Source organism: Camellia sinensis, chromosome 13 (genome assembly GCF_055761805.1).
Source record: "Camellia sinensis isolate YWXY chromosome 13, ASM5576180v1, whole genome shotgun sequence".
NCBI classification, from domain to species: Eukaryota; Viridiplantae; Streptophyta; class Magnoliopsida; order Ericales; family Theaceae; genus Camellia; species Camellia sinensis.
In genome coordinates this window covers 45,685,444-45,706,597 of record NC_138973.1, presented here as the reverse complement: position 1 = coordinate 45,706,597, position 21,154 = coordinate 45,685,444, and the positions used below count along the sequence as shown (strand labels likewise).

The 21,154-nt window shown below is 39.7% G+C and overlaps 1 long non-coding RNA gene across 1 annotated transcript in view; it reads right to left on the bottom strand.

The window, feature by feature from the left end:
• Nucleotides 1-3,242: 3,242 nt before the first annotated feature.
• The window catches only part of LOC114283386 (uncharacterized), a 29,354-nt gene continuing 11,442 nt past the window's right edge, over nt 3,243-21,154 (bottom strand). Inside the window, exon 3 of the long non-coding RNA XR_003636544.2 lies at nt 3,243-3,396. This is a non-coding gene — a long non-coding RNA (uncharacterized LOC114283386). The remainder of the gene's footprint in view (nt 3,397-21,154) is intronic.

The window sequence follows — 21,154 nt, the reverse complement described above, 5'->3', positions numbered from 1 at the left end:
TTCAAACTTGGAGTCCCGTGCTAGTTCCGTAAGTTTTCACAACTCACATTGGTCCTCCCGAGATATTTGACGTGTTCCTCGAGCCGTCTCGTGGCTGTTGCACGATTTTGACCTCCAGTGGCCAATTTTGAAGCTTAAGTGTGAAAAAGTGAATTTTTCGACTTAGTTTTCAGACCGGGGTCCCGTGCTAGTTCCATAAGTTTTCACAGCTCACATTGATCCCTCCCGAGGTGTTTGAGGGGTTCCCCAGGCCGTCTCGTGGCTATTGCACGATTTTGACATCCGGTGGCCTATTTTGAAGCTTAAGTGTGAAAAAGTGCAATTTTTGATTTAGTTTTCAAACTGGAAGTCCCGTGCTTGTTCCGTAAGTTTTCACAACTCGCATTAGTCCCTCCCGAGGTGTTTGAGATGTTCCCCGGGCCGTCTCATGGCTGTTGCACAATTTTGGCCTCCGGTGGCCTATTTTGAAACTTAAATGTGAAAAAAGTGCATTTTTCGACTTAGTTTTCAAACCGGGAGTCCCGTTCTAGTTCCGTAAGTTTTCACAACTCACATTGATCCCTCCTGAGGTTTTTGACGTGTTCCCTGGGCCGTCTCGTGGCTGTTGCACTATTTTGGCCTCCAGTGGCCTATTTTGAAGCTTAAGTGTGAAAAAGTGCAATTTTGGACTTAGTTTTCAAATCGGGAGTCCTGTGCTAGTTCTATAAGTTTCCACAACTCACATTGGTTCCTCCCAAGGTGTTTCATATATTCCTCAGGCCGTCTTGTGGCTGTTCCACGATTTTGGCCTCCGGTGGCCTATTTTGAAGCTTAAGTGTGAAAAAGTACATTTTTCGCTTAGTTTTCAAACCAAGAGTCCCGTGCTAGTTCCGTAAGTTTTCACAACTCAGATTGGTCCCTCCCGACGTGTTTGACGTGTTCCCCGGGCCGTCTCGTGGCTGTTGCACGATTTTGACCTCCGATGGCCTATTTTCAAGCTTAAGTGTGAAAAAGTGCATTTTTCGACTTAGTTTTCAAACCGGGAGTCCCGTGCTAGTTCCGTAAGTTTCCACAACTTATGCCGGTCCCGCCCAACTTGTTTGACATGTTTCCCTAGCCGTCTCATGGCTGTTGCAAGATTTTGACTCCGATGGCCTATTTTCAAGCTAAAGTGTGAAAAAATACATTTTTCGACTTAGTTTTCAAATCGGGAGTCCTGTTCTAGTTCCGTAAGTTTCTACAACTCACAATTGTCTCTCCCAACGTGTTTGATGTGTTCCCCAGGCCATCTCATGGCTGTTGCACTATTTTGGCCTCCGGTGGCCTATTTTGAAGCTTAAGTGTGAAAAAGTGCATTTTTCGACTTAGTTTTCAAACTGAGAGTCCCGTGCTAGTTCCGTAAGTTTCCACAACTTATGTTGGTCCCGCCCAACGTGTTTGAGGTGTTCCCCGGGCCGTCTCGTGGCTGTTGCAAGATTTTGGCCTCTGATGGCCTGTTTTTCAAGCTTAAGTGTGAAAAAGTGCATTTGTGGACTTAGTTTTTGAACCGGGAGTCCTGTGATAGTTTTGTAAGTTTCCACAACATACTTTGGTCCCTCCTGAGGTGTTTGAGGTGTTACTTGGGCCGTCTTGTGGCTGTTACACGATTTTGTCCTCCGATGGCCTATTTTCAAGCTTAAGTGTGAAAAAGTACATTTTTGGACTTAGTTTTCCAACCGGGAGTCCCGTGCTAGTTTCGTAAATTTTCACAACTCACATTGGTCCCTCCCGACGTGTTTGAGGTGTTCCCCGGGCCGTCTCGTGGCTGTTGCATGATTTTGGCCTCCGATGGCCTATTTTTCAAACTTATGTGTGAAAAAGTACATTATTAGACTTAGTTTTTGAACCGGGAGTCCCGTGCTAATTTCGTAAGTTTTCACAACTTACTTTGGTCCCTCCCATGGTTTTGAGGTGTTACCCGGGCCGTCTCGTGGCTGTTACACAATTTTGGCCTCGGATGGCCTATTTTTCAAACTTAAGTGTGAAAAAGTACATTTTTGGATTTAATTTTCAAACTGAGACTCCCGTGTTAGTTCTATAAGTTTCCACAACTTACTTTGGTCCCTCTCGAGGTGTTTGAGGTGTTACCCAGGCCGTCTCGTCGTTGTTACAAGATTTAGCCCTTCGATGGCCTATTTTCAAGCTTAAGTGTGAAAAAGTGCATTTTGGACTTAGTTTTCAAACCGAGAGTCCCGTGCTAGTTCTGTAAGTTTCCATAACTCACATTGGTCCCTCTCGAAGTGTTTGAGGTGTCAGCTGGGCCGTCTCGTGGCTGTTACGTGATTTAGCCCTCCGATGGCCTATTTTCAAGCTTAAGCGTTGGAAAAGTGTATTTTTTTACTTAGTTTCATGCCTACGTGTTTGGTATCCTAATCACTGGAATGAAGAGCAATAAAAAGTCATTCCATCAAAATGTTAATTCCCATGTTTGGTTGACTAAAAAAAATAATTAAAAATACATTAGAAATGGGATCATCATAATGTGCAAAGTACATCAACGCCATGAAATTGCTGACCAAAAACAAATATAAAAAACAAGTCAAGAAAATTTAAATCCAAAAGGAACAATGCATCTAAAGTCAGTCGGTCAGTCAACAAAGAAAGCAAGACAAGGAAGTAAAATATGGCAATAAAAGTAAACAGTTGTAACTGACAAGATCCAAATCTATGATTCACAAGCAAGGGAAGGTCGTGTGGATTTGTATGAATTTAAGAACATGACAAGGGAAGTATAATATTTACAGATATGAATGATAGTGGTCATATTTGTGCATCTGCATCAATATACACACATATTTGATGACAACTTCTTTGAACAAATGTCAATGAAAGGACATGAATTTATTTAATTTAACTGAGTCTATAACCCTTGACAGAGCAGCATGACAAAAATGATTCATGTAGCCAACCCAACTTGATTGGGACACAAGGCTTAGTTTGGTTTGGTTTGGTTTGGTTCGTGTTGTTACAGTAAATTACTCTGTGAAAGTAGTATTTTTTTCTTATTAAAGATGAAGGGTCAAAGAATGTTTGTGCGCAAAGTTATTGATGGCTGACAAAGGGTATAGGTGTGGTGATGAGGGCGATGACAGTAGAGGAAAAAAAGAGGTGGCCCTTGGCAGTGACAGACATTGAATAAATGATGACAACAATTAAAATATTGAACTTTAAGCTTATTTCAAAACAACATTTCAGGAATTATTACTTAAGAATCTCAAAAATCGCCTTTCATAAGTTTCTTCTTCACATGAATTTCTAGATGAAGAAAGCCAATCCACGTCCTAAAAATTTGAGCAGTGGAATGAATCTCGATGTCCATCTAAACAAACACGATCATTTTCCAGATATTGGTTCCGCTGCATATCTAGAAAAAGCTGCCTACTAGACATGGAGGGGGTATACCTACACAAGACAGCCAATTAATTAGAGGAATGTTGTTGTGCGAGAAAGAAATAAACCTTCTCATATAATCTTGTTGATCAAGTCTGTGCTCCTCCAAACATCACAACCGAAATAACATTGCCATGCTAGATTAACTGGAGTGATCGATCTAATTGTTAGTTCGGCTCTTCCTTGCTTTTCTCCTACCTCGGCTTCACATGCCAAGACCGAGCTATCCATAGAAGAGTTTAAGCTGACCTAACCCAAAACCAAGTCCTGAAGAGGGCTCAGTATACTTCGGTTCAAGATTACGACTGGGCTAACCAATTTGGCCGTGGCGACCGAGATAACAACAAGGCCTTCTTGGACCGAGCTAATGAAAAAAGCCATTTCACTCCGCCTTTCTTACTACGGCCTAAAGCGGCCCATTACCTAATCTCAGCCCAATTTATTCATATAAATTACTCTCTCAATTGCCCCTTAATTCCATCTGTGTAGCATGATAGGGATTATCTGTCTATAAACCAGGCTAAAGTTTTAACCTTTCCAGCTGAGCTAAAAAACCCTTTAGCCTTTCCAGCCGAGCTAAAAACTCTCAAGCCTTTTTAGCCGAGCTACATTTTAGCCGAGGTTATCCTTATCCAGCCAAAACGTCTCTTCAGCCACAAAAACTGAATCGTATCCCATTCTAGTGACACGTGGCAGGCTCTGATTGGCCCTTTGTAGCTGTCACGCCACCCTCGTACTTCGCAAAATTTTGAACAGTTCCCGCCATTAACCACAAAAATAAAATTTTTCGTTTTTCCTTTCAAATCATTACATATTCCTATTCACCTCTTCTCTCTCTCTTTCTCGCATTCCTTCTTGTAACTAAGGAGCTCGTGTTCTTCACTGCCATTGTTTCATCTTCAGTGCTTCTACCCCTTTATCTGGTAAGTCACTCAAATCCATCTTTCTTGCTTTTGTTGTTTTCATATTTGCTTTATACAATCCACAGCAATCTGTTCATGTGTTTTTACAAAACACTGTTTTTGCTTTTTTGTTGCCTTATTTTCTGGGAAAAAACTTCATGAGAACCCCATGAACTTTACGAAGCAATCTGTAGAACACTCTGTTTGATCCATAAACACGTCTCAACCGAACTAGGATACTGTTTGTGCTATGTGTATGTCTAGCCAGACCTTTCAACCGAACCAACACTTGTACCAGTAGTTTTAACAAGTCAAAAAATCATCTTTTTGATTTTTCTTAGCCGAGATAACAAACTGAACTAGGTCTGTACTTAGTGTGTTTGAAGGCCTCAATTCCGACCGAACTATCTTGGGGCTAAACCAGCACTCTTAGTTCAAACCGAACTAAAAAAGCTGCCCCTAGAATTTCAACCGGTCTAACAAATCACTTGCCCCAACCGAGCTACCAAGCACCTTGCTGAAACCGAGATAGGACCTGCAACATTTCACAAAGCCGAAGTAGGACTTAACTTGTTTTTACTTTGTAGCACGGTCTAAAGATCTGTGCTTAACACTTCTGTTTTTCACTTTGCAAACTTAGGTTGCCTAGGCACTCCTTTTGATCGCTCAACCGAGCTACACAGCAACATTTTCCGACCGAGCTAGCACCAAGCATAATTTATACATAACTTAGGAATAAATGGGTAAATATAGGTTTTTAGTAGAAACACCAGGTGGCTTGGCTGAATTCCGAAGGAATTATAACATCCCTGACGATGTCCACCTAACCTTAGCCAAAAAAGATGCTATACCTTGGGGAAATCAGGGCTTTGTACCCTTTACCCTTTTATCAATAATAGAAACCAGACTAAGATTTCCAGTCCAACCCTTAATTTGTGAATTCCTTAGGCAAACGAGAATATGCCCAACCCAGCTTTCCACCAACTCATACCGCATAATAATGGGCATAGCCGAGCTAAACCACCGAGCTAGCATTAACCTTGGCTTAGTCGAAATCTTCCACCAGTACTCCATAGGGTCAAAAGAAGACGGATGGGTTTACTATTTTAGAATACGCCGCTGCTGAGAAAAAATAATAAAAGACACACTAGACAAAGACTTGAATGATGATGACTTTTTCTGGGTGTCTGGCAATTTTGAAGACCAGCAAGCCCAGATCCCTGGCCGAAGTATAAACTGGAATAAAGGGGAACCTGGTATAATTACTTCGGTTTGTTGGCATGCTTTGTTTTATTTCGGCTACCCGTTCCTGATCAGAACTAACAGTTTGTCTTCTTTATGCAGATTCAGCCCATCTTCAATCCTTGTATAGTTACCCCCAACCTGAATGCTATCCGCGCCGCACTACGTTTTTCAGAAAGAAGTTAGGCCAAACTTCTAAATTTCGAACCGACATACAGATACAGCGGCCGCCGAAAAGCCAGAGTAACTGACTTTTTGTTGGAGGACGCCCCCGAACCGGATCCAACCTTGCCATAAATTAACCTAATCCCACTGATTGCTAAAGAAGAAATGGCCAAGAGAAACAGAGTCAGGGCCCTCTTGACTGAGACAAACAGGGCCGAGGTACCACCACCAAACCAAACACAAGAAACCGTGGTGGCCCTACCATCACAACAACCCTCCTCATCACGCCGAACTAAGTGCGCCCGTACTACCCAGACCGAACAACGCTTAGTTGATGAAGACGAAACCACTCTGCCACCAAGCCCTCCACCGAGCTCGCAACCGGAGCACGCCGACCGAACTAGCTCTTCCAAATGGGCACCCAAACTGACTTTCCAGAACCGTGATATTCAGGACACTAATTCAGTTGTCGCTGAAAAAGACTATCTGATGGCTTTCAACCTTGCCAAGGGTGTGTGCCTTCCAGTCGACATGGAACACCACAAGAACTTGACCGAGCTAAAGGCCATCCGCTCGGCGCGAAATCAATGATCCTGGTAAGTTGTTCTTCTTGTCTCTCTAAATATCACCAACTTTCTGTTCGGTTTTGTCATTAGTTTTTTTTTTTTTTTTTTTTTTTTTTCCAGGCCATGCAAAAGGGCCAAATTGCGCATAAAAAGGTGTTGGAGCTCAGGAACACAGCAAGGCAAGCCATGGCAGAGGTTGAAGCAAAAACAACCGAATTGAAGGAGTCCTACCAGAAAACAGCCGAGCTAGAGGCCGAGGTAGTTCGTCTGACCGGACTAGTTACCTCGGCCGATGCAGACAAACAGAAGGCCCTAACTGTGATGAAGGATAAGTACCTTCATGAGCTAGTCAAGCTCGAAGGTAAGAAGGACGCCGAGATAGCGGAGCTGAAGAAGAAGGTAGAAGACGCCGAGCTCTGGGGTTTCAAGGAGGGCGAGGCCCTTTATATCAAACAATGTGAAGCAGCAAAGGATTTATTCTTCAAGTGCAGCTGGAGAGGTGTTGGGGAGTAGCTCGGTTGTGGGCCTGAAATCGAGGTCTACAATGCTCCTCAGTATTTCATTTCGACCTCACTGGCGGAGTATGCTGTAGACCTTCAGAAGCAATTTCTTGAGGAAGGTGGAGATGAAGGCTCTTCTTCTGAAGATGACTTCCAGCCCGGTCGCCAGCCTACTCCTCCAATTCCAGTGATCTCCAATTCCCCAACACCTGATGCTATAGTCGTGTCTCCAGCTGAGCCGAACCCAGAGGAGCTTGTTTCAACCGAGCCCAACCGAGTTCTGGCTACGACCGAACTTCCTGTTGAGACCGGACTCAGAGTTGAGCTGGATGCTGATCTGGACGATCTCTTTAACTGATTTTGTATCTTCTTTTTTCTTTTTGCTCTTGTAACCGGGCTGTGGCCTCGCCTTTGTACTTGTTTTGAATTTGATCAATGAAGATCATCTTTTTTGCTCAACACTTATTCCGGTTTGATCTGTATGCTTGTACCTGTAATGAATTTTCAGTGACTTCTATTGCTCCAACTGTTATCTTGGTTTATTTTCCTGTTTGAGCATGCTTTCTAACTGCAACTTGAAACATACTATTTTTCGGCCGAGATACTTTATTTCGGTCTTAGTTGAGCAATCTGACTGAGCTTACTAGCTAACCACTCTTTAGCCGATATACTTACTTCGGCTGAAGAGTACCAAGAGTGATTTAATTCAGTCAATTACTGTCACAACCCAAACCCGCCCCTATGGGTTTAGCACTCTAACTGGCTAGTAATCCAAGATTACCGAAGGCCTGCTTAACAGTAGTACAGTAATACAGAGTACAGGGGCTGGCGGAAGCTAATACAGTAAATAAACAATGTCCAATGAGCTATGACAGTCTGTATGCAAAAAGACTTTTCATTAAAGTATATACAGTCAGACAAAACAGTATGTACATATATACAATCATTCAGTTCAGGGACCTAATCCCTATTAAACAGTACCGTAACAGTCTATACAGTCGCACAGATCAGATAGACAGACGGATGGGGAAATTAAAAACACCCCTAAGCCGTAGCTTGACAGGCTCGGAACCTCACATTGAGGCACATAGGTTGGCTTGACACAACTGGAGTTTACCCTAACGCTTCTAGCTGCGGTCTGGTGCCTGTACACCTACATATATATATGAGCAGTGAGCTAAAACCTAGTGAATAATACAATGCGTAAAGGGGTTAAGAATGAATGTCCTTACAGTAATGAAAATAGTTCATTAAATCAGTATTTCAGTCGTTTAGTCGATACAGTCATATGTGGTACATCCATTAGCATAACAGTACAGTAAACAGTAGGTCTTAAAAGATCGAACAGTAAATGATGAACATCAGTCAGTAACAGTAGTGGTTCCAACGAGGGAACCGATAGAGATCTCTGTAACAGTAACAGTAAACAGTAGTTGCTAAGAATGCCACAATACAGTTCAGAATATAGGACATACATTCATTCAATTAACAGTAACAGTTCAAAAAGCAGCACAATTCAATTGTTCAGAAGATAATCATTTTGAACATATCTTTACATAGTTGTTACTCACAGAGTTCTAGGCTACAGTAAGGCTAGAGTGCGTCCCCAGTCGCCAACCCTACACAGTTTACAGATTGAACACACACTAAGCTACACAGTTGGGAAAGATAATAGCTTAATCCCTAATTTGCCTCGGTGTGTTCTACATCTATATCCTCATTAAGATGCCTTAAACTAGGCCTAAGAATGCCTAGGATGAGATGAGGATGCATAGATGCACTTTAAAAGCATTTTCAGAAAATAGGGGTCACGCTCGAGCGTAGGTTACTCCGCTCAAGCGGACATGTAGACAGAGGTTTCTGCTCGAGCGTAGACTTACCCGCTCGAGCGTTCTGCAAAATAGTCAAAAGTGCTGGATAGGTGAAAATCACGCTCGATTGGGCGCTCGACACCCGCTCGAGCATGAGACACAATGTCCCGCTCGAGCGTCAATTCTTCCGCTCGAGCTGTCTTCAAAATAGAACAAAATGCTGGGAGCACGAATTTCACGCTCGAGTGCCAGTCACCCCGCTCGAGCGTGAGTCCAAATTCTGGAAATTCCATATTTGAACCTTAATCTCAAAACCAAGTTTTAATCCATAAATTTCGATCCTCTTGGGCCAATTTTCCAGAAAACACATCAAAACTCATACTTTAACATGATTCAAAGCTCAATTTGTAAAATCAAAGCCCAAGGGTGTTTCAAATAACTCAATTCAAACCAATTTTCATGAATATAAAGAACATGCAAACATGCATGGATTAAAACTATTTCAAAGCTCAATTTGATGCTCTAAGGAGCCAATTGTTCCAAAAACAAGATGAAAACATGGTCCTAAGCATTAACATGGACATGCATGCAAAAATCCATGAAGAACAACCTCAAAAATGCAAGAGTATGCCATGCATGCAAAGATTAAGCTTCAATTCAACACTATTGAACCAATTCTTGACTTAGCGCTTTAAACTACCATGATTCATGCTAGAAGGGACTTAAATACACAATAAGAAGGATGAAATTCATACCTAGGTTCCTCAATTACAAGCCTAGAGGCTCAATTATGCACTTAAGCTTTCAATTCTTCAAGATTCAAGCCAAAACTCTCAAGAACAACTCAACTCTCTCTCACTCTCTATCTTGGTCGGTTGGCTTCTCAAATGTGGCTGAACAATGTGTGTCTAAGTGTAATAAGGCTTACCATGCTGAGGTAGTGGCCACTAAGGATAGCAAAATGGAAATAAGGCCAACTATGCAATGTCAATATTTAATCTAATTTAATTATACCTAATCTATTTTCAGGTAATTACTGTGAAAACCCATCTTTAATTATTCCTTAAAGAAAATAAATAAATTAATTAATTAATTAATTTTGTCTACAGTCTATCTGAATTATATATTAGTGTAAAAGTTAGTTTTAAATTGACTCAATTCAATCACTAACAAGACATTATAAAAAATAATAATTTTGTGGGTGTTCAATATTTGTTGTTTATAAATTATTTTAATTAGGATTCAATATAATAATTATTCTTACTAAATACCTTAGTTAAAAATCTTAGTGTGTCAATTTTCAGAAACCCACACAAAAAAAAAAAAAAAAAAAAAAGAATGAATCAAACCTTTGCAGAATTTTGGTGGAGGCTTTCCACATGTTGATTTGCATGCTTGTTTAGGGAAGAAGAGCTAATGATGCTCTTGGAATTGAGAGAAAGAAAGCCATAGAACTTGGAGAAAGAGAGCAAAGAATTTAGTGAAAGTCACATTTCTTAGAACTTGGAGAAAGTGGATGGATTTATTAATGGAAAGAATGTGTGAGAGGGAGGGAGGGAGAGAGAGCTAGCCTCGGAGAAGATCTATAAAATGCACCTAGTAGTCATGCACATTTTGAAGGTTAAGCATAAACCATATACATCCAAATAGAGGGAATTCTTGTGGAAGAAGAGGAGGAGGTTGAGGTTGCATATTTTCCTATCATTTCATTATTCCATTTCAATCCTACTACTAAGTAAGAAAACCCTCTCAACCCTCTCATTTTTTTTATAATTGAAATTTTTCAGATTATGTACATTTGATACATTGTCTAAAACTGTGTTGAGAATAATCTGTCTTGAATCTGCCAGCATGTTACCCGAATTTTTAGACAATTTTATACTCAGAATTTCGAGATGATTTCTTCTACAAAGTTGTTGATAATGATGTCTAGTTTATCCAGAAATTTTTGGAAACAATTTTCGAGCTTTCTACGAATTTATACAAATTTTTAACTAAACCTGAAACTGTGTTGAGAATACTCTGTCTTGAATCTGCCAGCATGTTACCCGAATTTTTAGACAATTTTATACTCAGAATTTCGATATGATTTCTTCTACAAAGTTGTTGATAATGATGTCTAGTTTATCCAGAAATTTTTGGAAACAATTTTCGAGCTTTCTACGAATTTATACAAATTTTTAACTAAACCTGAAACTGTGTTGAGAATACTCTGTCTTGAATCTGCCAGCATGTTACCCGAATTTTTAGACAATTTTATACTCAGAATTTCGATATGATTTCTTCTACCAAGTTGTTGATGATGATGTCTAGTTTATCCAGAAATTTTTGGAAACAATTTTCGAGCTTTCTACGAATTTATACAAATTTTTAACTAAACCTGAAACTGTGTTGAGAATACTCTGTCTTGAATCTACCAGCATGTTACCCGAATTTTTAGACAATTTTATACTAAGAATTTCGAGATGATTTCTTCTACAAAGTTGTTGATAATGATGTCTAGTTTATCCAAAAATTTTTGGAAACAATTTTAGAGCTTTCTACGAATTTATACAAATTTTTAACTAAACCTGAAACTGTGTTGAGAATACTCTGTCTTGAATCTGCCAGCATGTTACCCGAATTTTTAGACAATTTTATACTCAGAATTTCGATATGATTTCTTCTACAAAGTTGTTGATAATGATGTCTAGTTTATCCAGAAATGTTTGGAAACAATTTTCGAGCTTTCTACGAATTTATAAAAATTTTTAACTAAACCTGAAACTGTGTTGAGAATACTCTGTCTTGAATCTACCAGCATGTTACCCGAATTTTTAGACAATTTTATACTCAGAATTTCGAGATGATTTCTTCTACAAAGTTGTTGATAATGATGTCTAGTTTATCCAGAAGTATTTGGAAACAATTTTCGAGCTTTCTACGAATTTATACAAATTTTTAACTAAACCTGAAACTGTGTTGAGAATAATCTGTCTTGAATCTGCCAGCATGTTACCCGAATTTTTAGAAACTTTTATACTCAGAATTTCGAGATGATTTCTTCTACAAAGTTGTTGACAATGATTTCTAGTTTATCCAGAAATTTTGGAAACAATTTTTGAGCTTTCTACGAATTTATACAAATTTCTAACTAAATCTGAAACTGTGAGACAGATTTTACCATGTATTTGAAAATTTATTTAAAATTCTATACTAAGCCAAATCTGGTAATTTCTAACTAGAAGATGAAATTTGAGAAGTCTAGTTTCATAATAAATTTTTAGATTATGGGTTTGATCTATAAATTTAAGCATGGAATTAACGTAAGGAAATGTGACAAATCTGTGTCATAAACACCCTTAGAATTTGTTTAGAATTATTTATAAGTTATTTTTGGAAAAAGCTTTCTGAAAAATAACCATAACATGTTTATTGAGTATCCTGTAGATTGATATGAATTTTAGGGTTGTATAAGTAATGTATTTATAATTTTAATTGCAAGATATATACTCTGAAAATTTTTCTAGACAGAATAAAATCACCACTTTAATATTATGCTAGTCTAATTTTGTAAATCAAAAATTCGTGCATGTGTGTGTTTAGGGTTTAATTCTTGTATCTAAGTTATTATTTCATACCATGGTTTAAATAAATTGTTTATTTAAATTCTGTACTTTTATTTAGTATTGTGTGACACATGCAATATTTTATGATTGGGAATTTTAATGAGTTGGTATAACATTATTTGTGATTAAAAATTTGGAATTGTTTGTGATTAATATCAAAATTAACTGAAATGATTAACGGCATATACAAAGTTAACAATTGACGGTTAATACCAGTTGTTCGGAGTGAGTCTTGGTTTAAAGACTGTACGGAATTAAGGGTTGACGGTTAACACCGGTTGTTCAGGGTGAGCCCTGGTTTTGAGAATTCTCACGTAAATTGTGTTGCGAAACTCTAAGATGGCACGGGACTTATTTGAACCATTTTCGGTATTCGGTTTTGGAATAAGGGTGGATGTGCAGGTGGCACACAGGGAGGTTGCTTACCCCTGGCAGACCGTTTCCTTGGGGCAGACCACGGATGCCACTACTTGGGTATATAACTCCGGACGTGGGCATCCCTGGTAGTTACGATTGGTAACACTTAAATATTTGACCAAGGGAGGGTTTCAAATTAACCGTTGCCATGCTTAGTGGTTGGTAAGTTAAATCTCTTTGGTGAGATTTCGAGTGTCACCTAATTTATTAAAATTACTGAAACTATTCTAATGGTTGTAATTTCTGTGTATAATTATATTGTTATCTCATGTTTAGAATATTATTATTTGTCTCTTAAAAAGAATGGTAGGTTGGTTACGTTTTCTTACTGTGTTGCAAAACTCATGGCATATATTTTGTTGCCCTGGCGTTTCATGCCAGATTATGTTGAAGAAGGGACTGAGGCTGAAATTGGAGCTGCTGCCAATATCGAACCTTGGCTGACTTAGAGTCAAGATTTTGTCATAATAAAATCCTGTTATCCCTTGTATTAGGATTAAACTATGTTGTGACGTTGTGTGTGAACTTGTAGTTTTATTTTGTCGTTGGACTTTGGCTTTGTAAGAACTTAAAAGTTCCTAACTAGTAGTTAAAATTTTATCTAGCAAGTTATTGTTATTTAAATCTTATGACGTTTCAAAAAAAAAAAATTTTTTGGGGCGTCACAATTACACCATAAAATCACATAAATCACGATGATCATAAAACACTAATCGGTTTCCAGTTCGGCCGCCGATAAGGCCTTTAATTAGCAGTTTAAACACAAGACACGAACAGATAATCAAATAACCAAACAGATAGAATTACAATTAAACAGGTATACTCAGTCAATTCAGTTTCAATTCCCGTCAGTCAGTTCAGTAGTTTATTCAGTTCACTTATCAGTCATAATCAGTTTCAGTTTAACGGTAATCAGTGGTTAATCGATAAACAATGACGAGGGTTGTTACAGTCTCCCCTCCTTAAAAAGAGCTTAGTCCTCTAAACTCGAGTTACCTTCGTTTTGGAAGAAAGCAAGATTCAGTGGAAACAGTTCAGGATATCTTTTAGCCATGTCATCTTCCCTTTCCCAAGTGGCATACAAGCCACCATGGTTTTGCCAGTCAACTTTCACTGACGGGATCTCTTTGTTTCTCAATTTCTTGATCTGTCTGTTTGCAATCTGAATAGGCCGTTCCTCGTAAGTGTAGTTATCACTTAGCACTACACGAGTAGGCTCTATCACATAGAAAGGATCCCGGAGGTAGTCCCTCAACATAGAAATGTGGAAGACGTTGTGCCTGTGCTCCATTTCAGGAGGAAGCGCTACTTGATATGCCACCGGATTGATTTTCTCAATAATCTCATATGGTCCGACGTATCTCGGCGCTAACTTGCCTTTGACTCCAAAACGAGCCTGGCCTTTCGTCGGTGTCACTTTCACAAACACGTGATCACCCACTTCATATTCTCTATCCTGTCTTCTGACATCAGCATAACTTTTCTGTCTGCTTTGTGCGGTTTTCAGTCTCTGTTGTATCAGTTTCACTTTCTCAGTTGTTTTGTATACAATCTTGGGCCCAAGCAAAGGCCCATCTCCAACTTCTGCCCAGCAAATCGGAGATCTACATTTTCTACCATACAATGCCTTGAAAGGCGCCATACCAATACTTGAATGATAGCTGTTGTTGTAGGCGAATTCAGCTAATGGCAAATGGCTTTCCCAGTTTCCCTGAAAATCAAGGACACAGATTCTCAGTAAATCCTCCAGAGTCTGGATGGTCTTTTCTGACTGGCCATCGGTCTGAGGATGATAAGCACTACTTAGTCTCAATTCAGTACCCAATACAGTTTGTAAGCTTTGCCAAAATCTTGATGTGAACTTCGAATCCCTGTCAGAAACAATGGACACAGGCACTCCATGCAGTCTAACAATTTCATCAATATAGAGTATAGCCAATTTGTCCGCATTATAAATTGTCTTAACAGGTAAGAAGTGAGCAGATTTAGTCAGTCTATCAACAATAACCCAAATTGAGTCCATACCTTTACTGGATCGAGGCAATCCCACAATAAAATCCATGGCGATATGTTCCCATTTTCATTCCGGTATGGGTAAGGGCTGTAATAAGCCTGCGGGTCGCTGATGTTCGGCTTTAACTTGTTGGCAATGAAGACATTTCGATACAAAATCAGCAATTTCTTTCTTCATTCCCGGCCACCAGAAATTTAGTTTCAGGTCTTGATACATTTTCGTATTCCCTGGATGGATAGAAAATTTTGAATTGTGGCCCTCTTGTAGAACTCTTCTTTTCAATTCAGAGTCATTTGGTACACACAGTATTTCTTGAAATTTCAGTACGTTATTTTCAAATTTGAAACTCGGTCTGGGTTTAGTTTCCCTTTCTTCGATGATCTTCTTCAAGAAGTCATCCAGTTGCTGTTTCTCTTTAATCTCTTCAATCAGTGCTGGTTGAGCAGAAATAGCAGCTAAGGTTCCACCTTGTTCTCGTAAAACGATTTCAATTTCAGATTTTTCAAGGTCACAAAGCAATTCCTTCTGCCCGGTAAGCAAACAGGCTAAATTTCCAATCGATTTTCGGCTCAGTGCATCGGCAACGGTGTTGGCTTTTCCCGGATGGTACAAAATCTGTAGGTCATAGTCTTTAATCAGTTCTAGCCATCTTCGTTGTCTCATGTTCAGTTCTTTTTGTGTGAAGAAATATTTCAAACTCTTGTGGTCAGTATATACTTCACATGTCACCCCATACAAATAGTGACGCCAGATTTTCAGTGCAAATACTACTGCAGCAAGTTCCAGATCATGGGTCGGGTAATTCTTTTCGTGTGGTCTCAGTTGTCGGGAAGCATAAGCAATAACTCTCCCATTCTGCATTAAAACACACCCCAAAACCTTATGAGAAGCATCACTAAATACAGTATAACCATCCGTACCTGAAGGTAGGGTAAGAATCGGTGCAGTCACAAGTCGAGTTTTTAACTCTTGGAAAGCAGATTCCCTTTGGTCAGTCCAGTCAAACGATATCCCCTTTTGAGTTAACTAAGTCAACGGTAAGGCAATTTTGGAGAAATCTTTGACAAATCTTCTGTAATACCCGGCTAGTCCCAAAAAGCTTCGGACTTCTGTCACATTTGTTGGTCTAGGCCAGTTTACTACAGCTTCAATTTTCTGCGGATCAACAGAAATTCCATCTTTGCTAACAACATGCCCCAAAAACATAACGTGATCAAGCCAAAATTCACATTTAGACAGTTTAGCATACAGTTTCTGTTCTCTTAGGGTCTGTAGGGCAAGTCTCAGATGATGTTCATGTTCTTCTACACTTTTGGAGTAAATCAGTATGTCATCAATGAATACTACAATAAAGTCATCAAGGTATTGTTTAAAGATTCTGTTCATGAGGTCCATAAATGCAGCAGGTGCATTGGTAACTCCGAAAGGCATAACTAAAAATTCATAATGTCCATACCTCGTTCGAAAAGCAGTTTTGTCAATGTCCTCTGGTTTAACTTTCAATTGATGGTATCTTGATCTGAGATCGATCTTAGAGAACACTTGAGCACCCTGTAGCTGATCAAATAAGTCATCAATACATGGCAATGGGTATTTATTTGTCACAGTTACCTTGTTCAGTTCACGGTAGTCAATACACAGTCTCAGTGAGCCGTCTTTCTTCTTTACAAATAAAACAGGAGCGCCCCATGGTGAAGTACTGGGCCTGATGAACTTTTTGTCTAACAGTTCTTGCAGTTGCACTTTCAATTCTTTCAGTTCAGTTGGAGCCATTCGATAAGGAGCTTTAGATACTGGCTGCGTTCCCGGAATCATATCAACGGTAAATTCGATTTCCCTGTCAATCAAATCCCCTGGCAGATTATCTAGAAATACATCTGGAAATTCTCTGACTATAGGAATACTGTTCACATTTGCATTAGCATCAATAGATACAGTCAATACAGAACACAGATATCCCTTACACCCCTTTCTAATCAATTTAACAGCTTTCACAGATGAAATCAAATACGGAGGAGGTACTACTCCAAACTCATTAAATACAAATTCGGGTAAACCCGGTGGACGGAAAACTACTTGTTTCGTTACATAGTCTATGGTGGCATAGTATTTCGTTAACCAGTCCATTCCCAGTATTACATCAAAATGATCAATGTTCAGAGGCAGTAAGTCAATAAACAAATGTGCATCTTCGACAATAATTTCACAAGCAGGGTACATATATGCACAGGTCATAGATTCCCCAATAGGTGATGATACAACTAACAGATAATTCATGGGTTCTAATGGTCTATTCAGTTTTCGCGAAAAAGTATGCGACACATACGAATGCGTAGACCCCGAATCAATCAGTACATAAGCATTTTGAGTACAAATAGAGAAAATACCTGACACAACGGTCTCGGTATTCTGTACGTCTCCCGGTACTAGGGCGAACACTCGGCCCTGCCTCATGGGCTCTTTTTCGGTAGCCTTGGTGTTCGGTTTTGGTGCAACAGTTGATGCTACCACGCTTGGTGCAGCTTTACTATTGGCTTGGGGAGCAGAGGGGCAGTCTTTAACCATGTGGCCCACCTTGCCACACCTGTAACAGGCTCCAGATATTTTATAACAGACCCCTTTGTGCTTCTTGCCACACTCAGAACAGGCTGGTATGAAACCACTCCCTTGGCTGGGGCTAGTTGTTGACCCCGTATTCTATTTCTTGCTCAATGGGTTATGCTTTCCTTTCTTGAATTTAAAACCCTGCCTTTTACCACGCCATTCGGACGCTGGTGTTTCAGTTTTCAGTGCTTCGATATTCGATTCAGCCATCAAGGCTCGGTCAAGAACATTTACATAGTTCGGTAGCTTCAAAACATTAATTCTGTCGAGTATTGCAACATTAATGCCGCCTTCAAACTTTCTGGCCTTCTTGTAGTCAGTGTCAACCATATGTGGTGCATAACGGGCAAGTTCAGTAAATTTTGGTTCATATTCAGCAACAGACATTGTGCCTTGTTTTAGCTGTTCAAACTCCGTCACCTTTCTATCCCTAACACACTGAGGGAAATACTTCTCGAAGAAGGCTCCTTTGAATTGAGCCCAAGTCATAACAGTATTTTCATTACGGATAAGCATCCACCACCTTCTAGCTTCTTCTTGCAGAGTAAAGGTGGCCAACAATACCTTGTGTGCTTCAAAGCACGGGAACACCTCAAATAATTTTTCAGTCTCAAGAACCCATGCTTCAGCTTTTAACGGTTCAAGGCCTCCCTGAAAGGATGGCGGTTTCATTTTGCTGAACTTGTGGGTGAGAGCAATTATGTCCCCATCATTAACATTCACATTTTGTTCCGGCTGTACCGGAGGAGGAGGTGGGGGCTGTGGATTCTGTTGTTGGTCCAGTCTCTCAGTTATTAATTCCATCATTCTTTCCAGTCTTGCCATTCTTGCCTCAGAAGATGAGGATTCAGATTCATTTGCAGTTCTCGCATTATCCATTTCACTATATGCAGTCATAACAGTTTTCAACACAGGCAGTCGTTCATTTAAAACAGATTAACACATTAGCATATATGCAGTCATGTCATAACCACACACTTATCATGCTCATGTGATGCCCTATTTACTTTTCTAGGACACCCTATAGCTCATTTGGACACGTGTGTGCGGTACAACTCGTGGTAAGTATCGCTCTGATACCACTCTGTCACGACCCAAACCCGTCCCTATGGGTTTAGCACCGTAACCGGCCAGTAATCCAAGATTACCGAAGGCCTGCTTAACAGTAGTACAGTAATACAGAGTACAGGGGCTAGCGGAAGCCAATACAGTAAATAAACAATATCCAATGAGCTGTGACAGTCTGTATGCAAAAAGACTTTTCATTCAAGTATATACAGTCAGACAAAATAGTATGTACATATATACAAACATTCAGTTCAGGGACCTAATCCCTATTAAACAGTTCCGTAACAATCTATACAGTCGCACAGATCAGATACAAAGACAGACGGGAAAATTAAAAACACCCCTAAGCCGTAGCTTGACAGGCTCGAAACCTCGCATTGAGGCACATAGGTTGGCTCGACAAAACTGGAGTTTACCCCAACGCTTCTAGCTGCGGTCTGGTGCCTGCACACATACATATATCTATGAGCAGTGAGCTAAAACCCAGTGAATAACACAATGCGTAAAGGGGTTAAGAATGAATGTCCTTACAGTAATGAAAACAATTCATTAAATCAGTATTTCAGTCGTTCAGTCGATACAGTCATATGTGGTACATCCATTAGCATAACAGTACAATAAACAGTAGGTCTTAAAAGATTGAACAGTAAATGATGGCAATCAGTCAGTAACAGTAGTGGTTCCAACGAGGGAACCGATAGAGATCTCTGTAACAGTAACAGTAAACAGTAGTTGCTAAGGATGCCACAATACAGTTCAGAATATAGGACATACATTCATTCAATTAACAGTAACAGTTCAGAAAGCAGCACAGTTCAATTGTTCAGAAGATAATCATTTTGAACATATCTTTACACAGTTGTTACTCACAGAGTTCTAGGCTACAGTAAGGCTAGAGTGCGTCCCCAGTCGCCAACCCTACACAGTTTACAGATCGAACACACACTAAGCTACACAGTTGGGAAAGATAATAGCTTAATCCCTAATTTACCTCGGTGTGTTCTACATCTATATCCTCATTAAGATGCCTTAAACTAGGCCTAAGAATGCCTAGGATGAGATGAGGATGCAAAGATTCACTTTAAAAGTATTTTCAGAAAACAGGGGTCACGCTCGAGCGTAGGTTACTCAGCTCGAGCGGACATGCAGACAGAGGTTTCTGCTCGAGCATAGACTTACCCGCTCCAGCGTTCTGCAAAACAGTCAAAAGTGATGGATAGGTGAAAATCACGCTTGATTGGGCGCTCGACACCCGCTCGAGCATGAGACACAATGTCCTGCTTGAGCGTCAATTCTTCCGCTCGAGCTGTCTTCAAAACAGAACAAAATGCTGCGAGCACGAATTTCACGCTCGAGTGCCAATCACCCTGCTCGAGCGTGAGTCCAAATTCTGGAAATTCTAGATTTGAACCTCAAGCTCAAAACCAAGTTTTAATCCATAAATTTCGATCCTCTTGGGCCAATTTTCCAGAAAACACATCAAAACTCATACTTTAACATGATTCAAAGCTCAATTTGTAAAATCAAAGCCCAAGGGTGTTTCAAACAACTCAATTCAAACCAATTTTCATGAATATGAAGAACATGCAAACATGCATGGATTAAAACCATTTCAAAGCTCAATTTGATGCTCTAAGGAGCCAATTGTTCCAAAAACAAGATGAAAACATGGTCCTAAGCATTAACATGGACATGCATGCAAAAATCCATGAAGAACAACCTCAAAAATGCAAGAGTATGCCATGCATGCAAAGATTAAGCTTCAATTCAACACTATTGAACCAATTCTTGACTTAGCGCTTTAAACTACCATGATTCATGCTAGAAGGGACTTAAATACACAATAAGAAGGATGAAATTCATACCTAGGCTCCTCAATTACAAGCCTAGAGGCTCAATTATGCACTTAAGCTTTCAATTCTTCAAGATTCAAGCCAAAACTCTCAAGAACAACTCAACTCTCTCTCACTCTCTATCTTGGTCGGTTGACTTCTCAAATGTGGCTGAACAATGTGTGTCTAAGTGTAATAAGGCTCACCATGTTGAGGTAGTGGCCACTAAGGATGGCAAAATGGAAATAAGGCCAACTATGCAATGTCAATATTTAATCTAATTTAATCATACCTAATCAGTTTTCAGGTAATTACACCATAAAATCACATAAATCACGATGATCATAAAATACTAATCGGTTTCCAGTTCAGCCACCGATAAGGCCTTTAATTAGCAGTTTAAACACAAGACACAAACAATAATCAAATAACCAAACAGATAGAATTACAATTAAATAGGTATACTCAGTCAATTCAGTTTCAATTCCCGTTAGTCAGTTCAGTAGTTTATTCAGTTCACTTATCAGTCATAATCAGTTTCAGTTTAACGGTAATCAGTGGTTAATCGGTAAACAGTGACGAGGGTTGTTACAATTACTCTTCAGCCTAAACCTTTACTTCGGCTGAAGAGCAATAAGAGTTTAATTCGGCTATCCTCTAAGTTGGTTTTGCCCAGTCAACCACTCTTTAGCCGATGTCCTTACTTCGGCTAAAGAGTACGAAGAGTTGGTTTAATCCAGCCAACCACTCTTTAGTCGATGTCATTTTCTTCGGCTAAAGAGTACAAGAGTTGGTTTAGTCCAGCCAACCACTCTTTAGCCGATGTCTTTTCTTCGGCTAAAGAGTATTAAGAGTTGGTTTAATCCAGCCAACCACTCTTTAGCCGATGTCCTTTCTTCGGCTAAAGAGTATTAAGAGTTAGTTTAATCTAGCCAACCACTCTTTAGTTGATGTCCTTACTTCGGCTAAAGAGTACTAAGAGTTGGTTTAATCCAGCCAACCACTCTTTAGCCGATG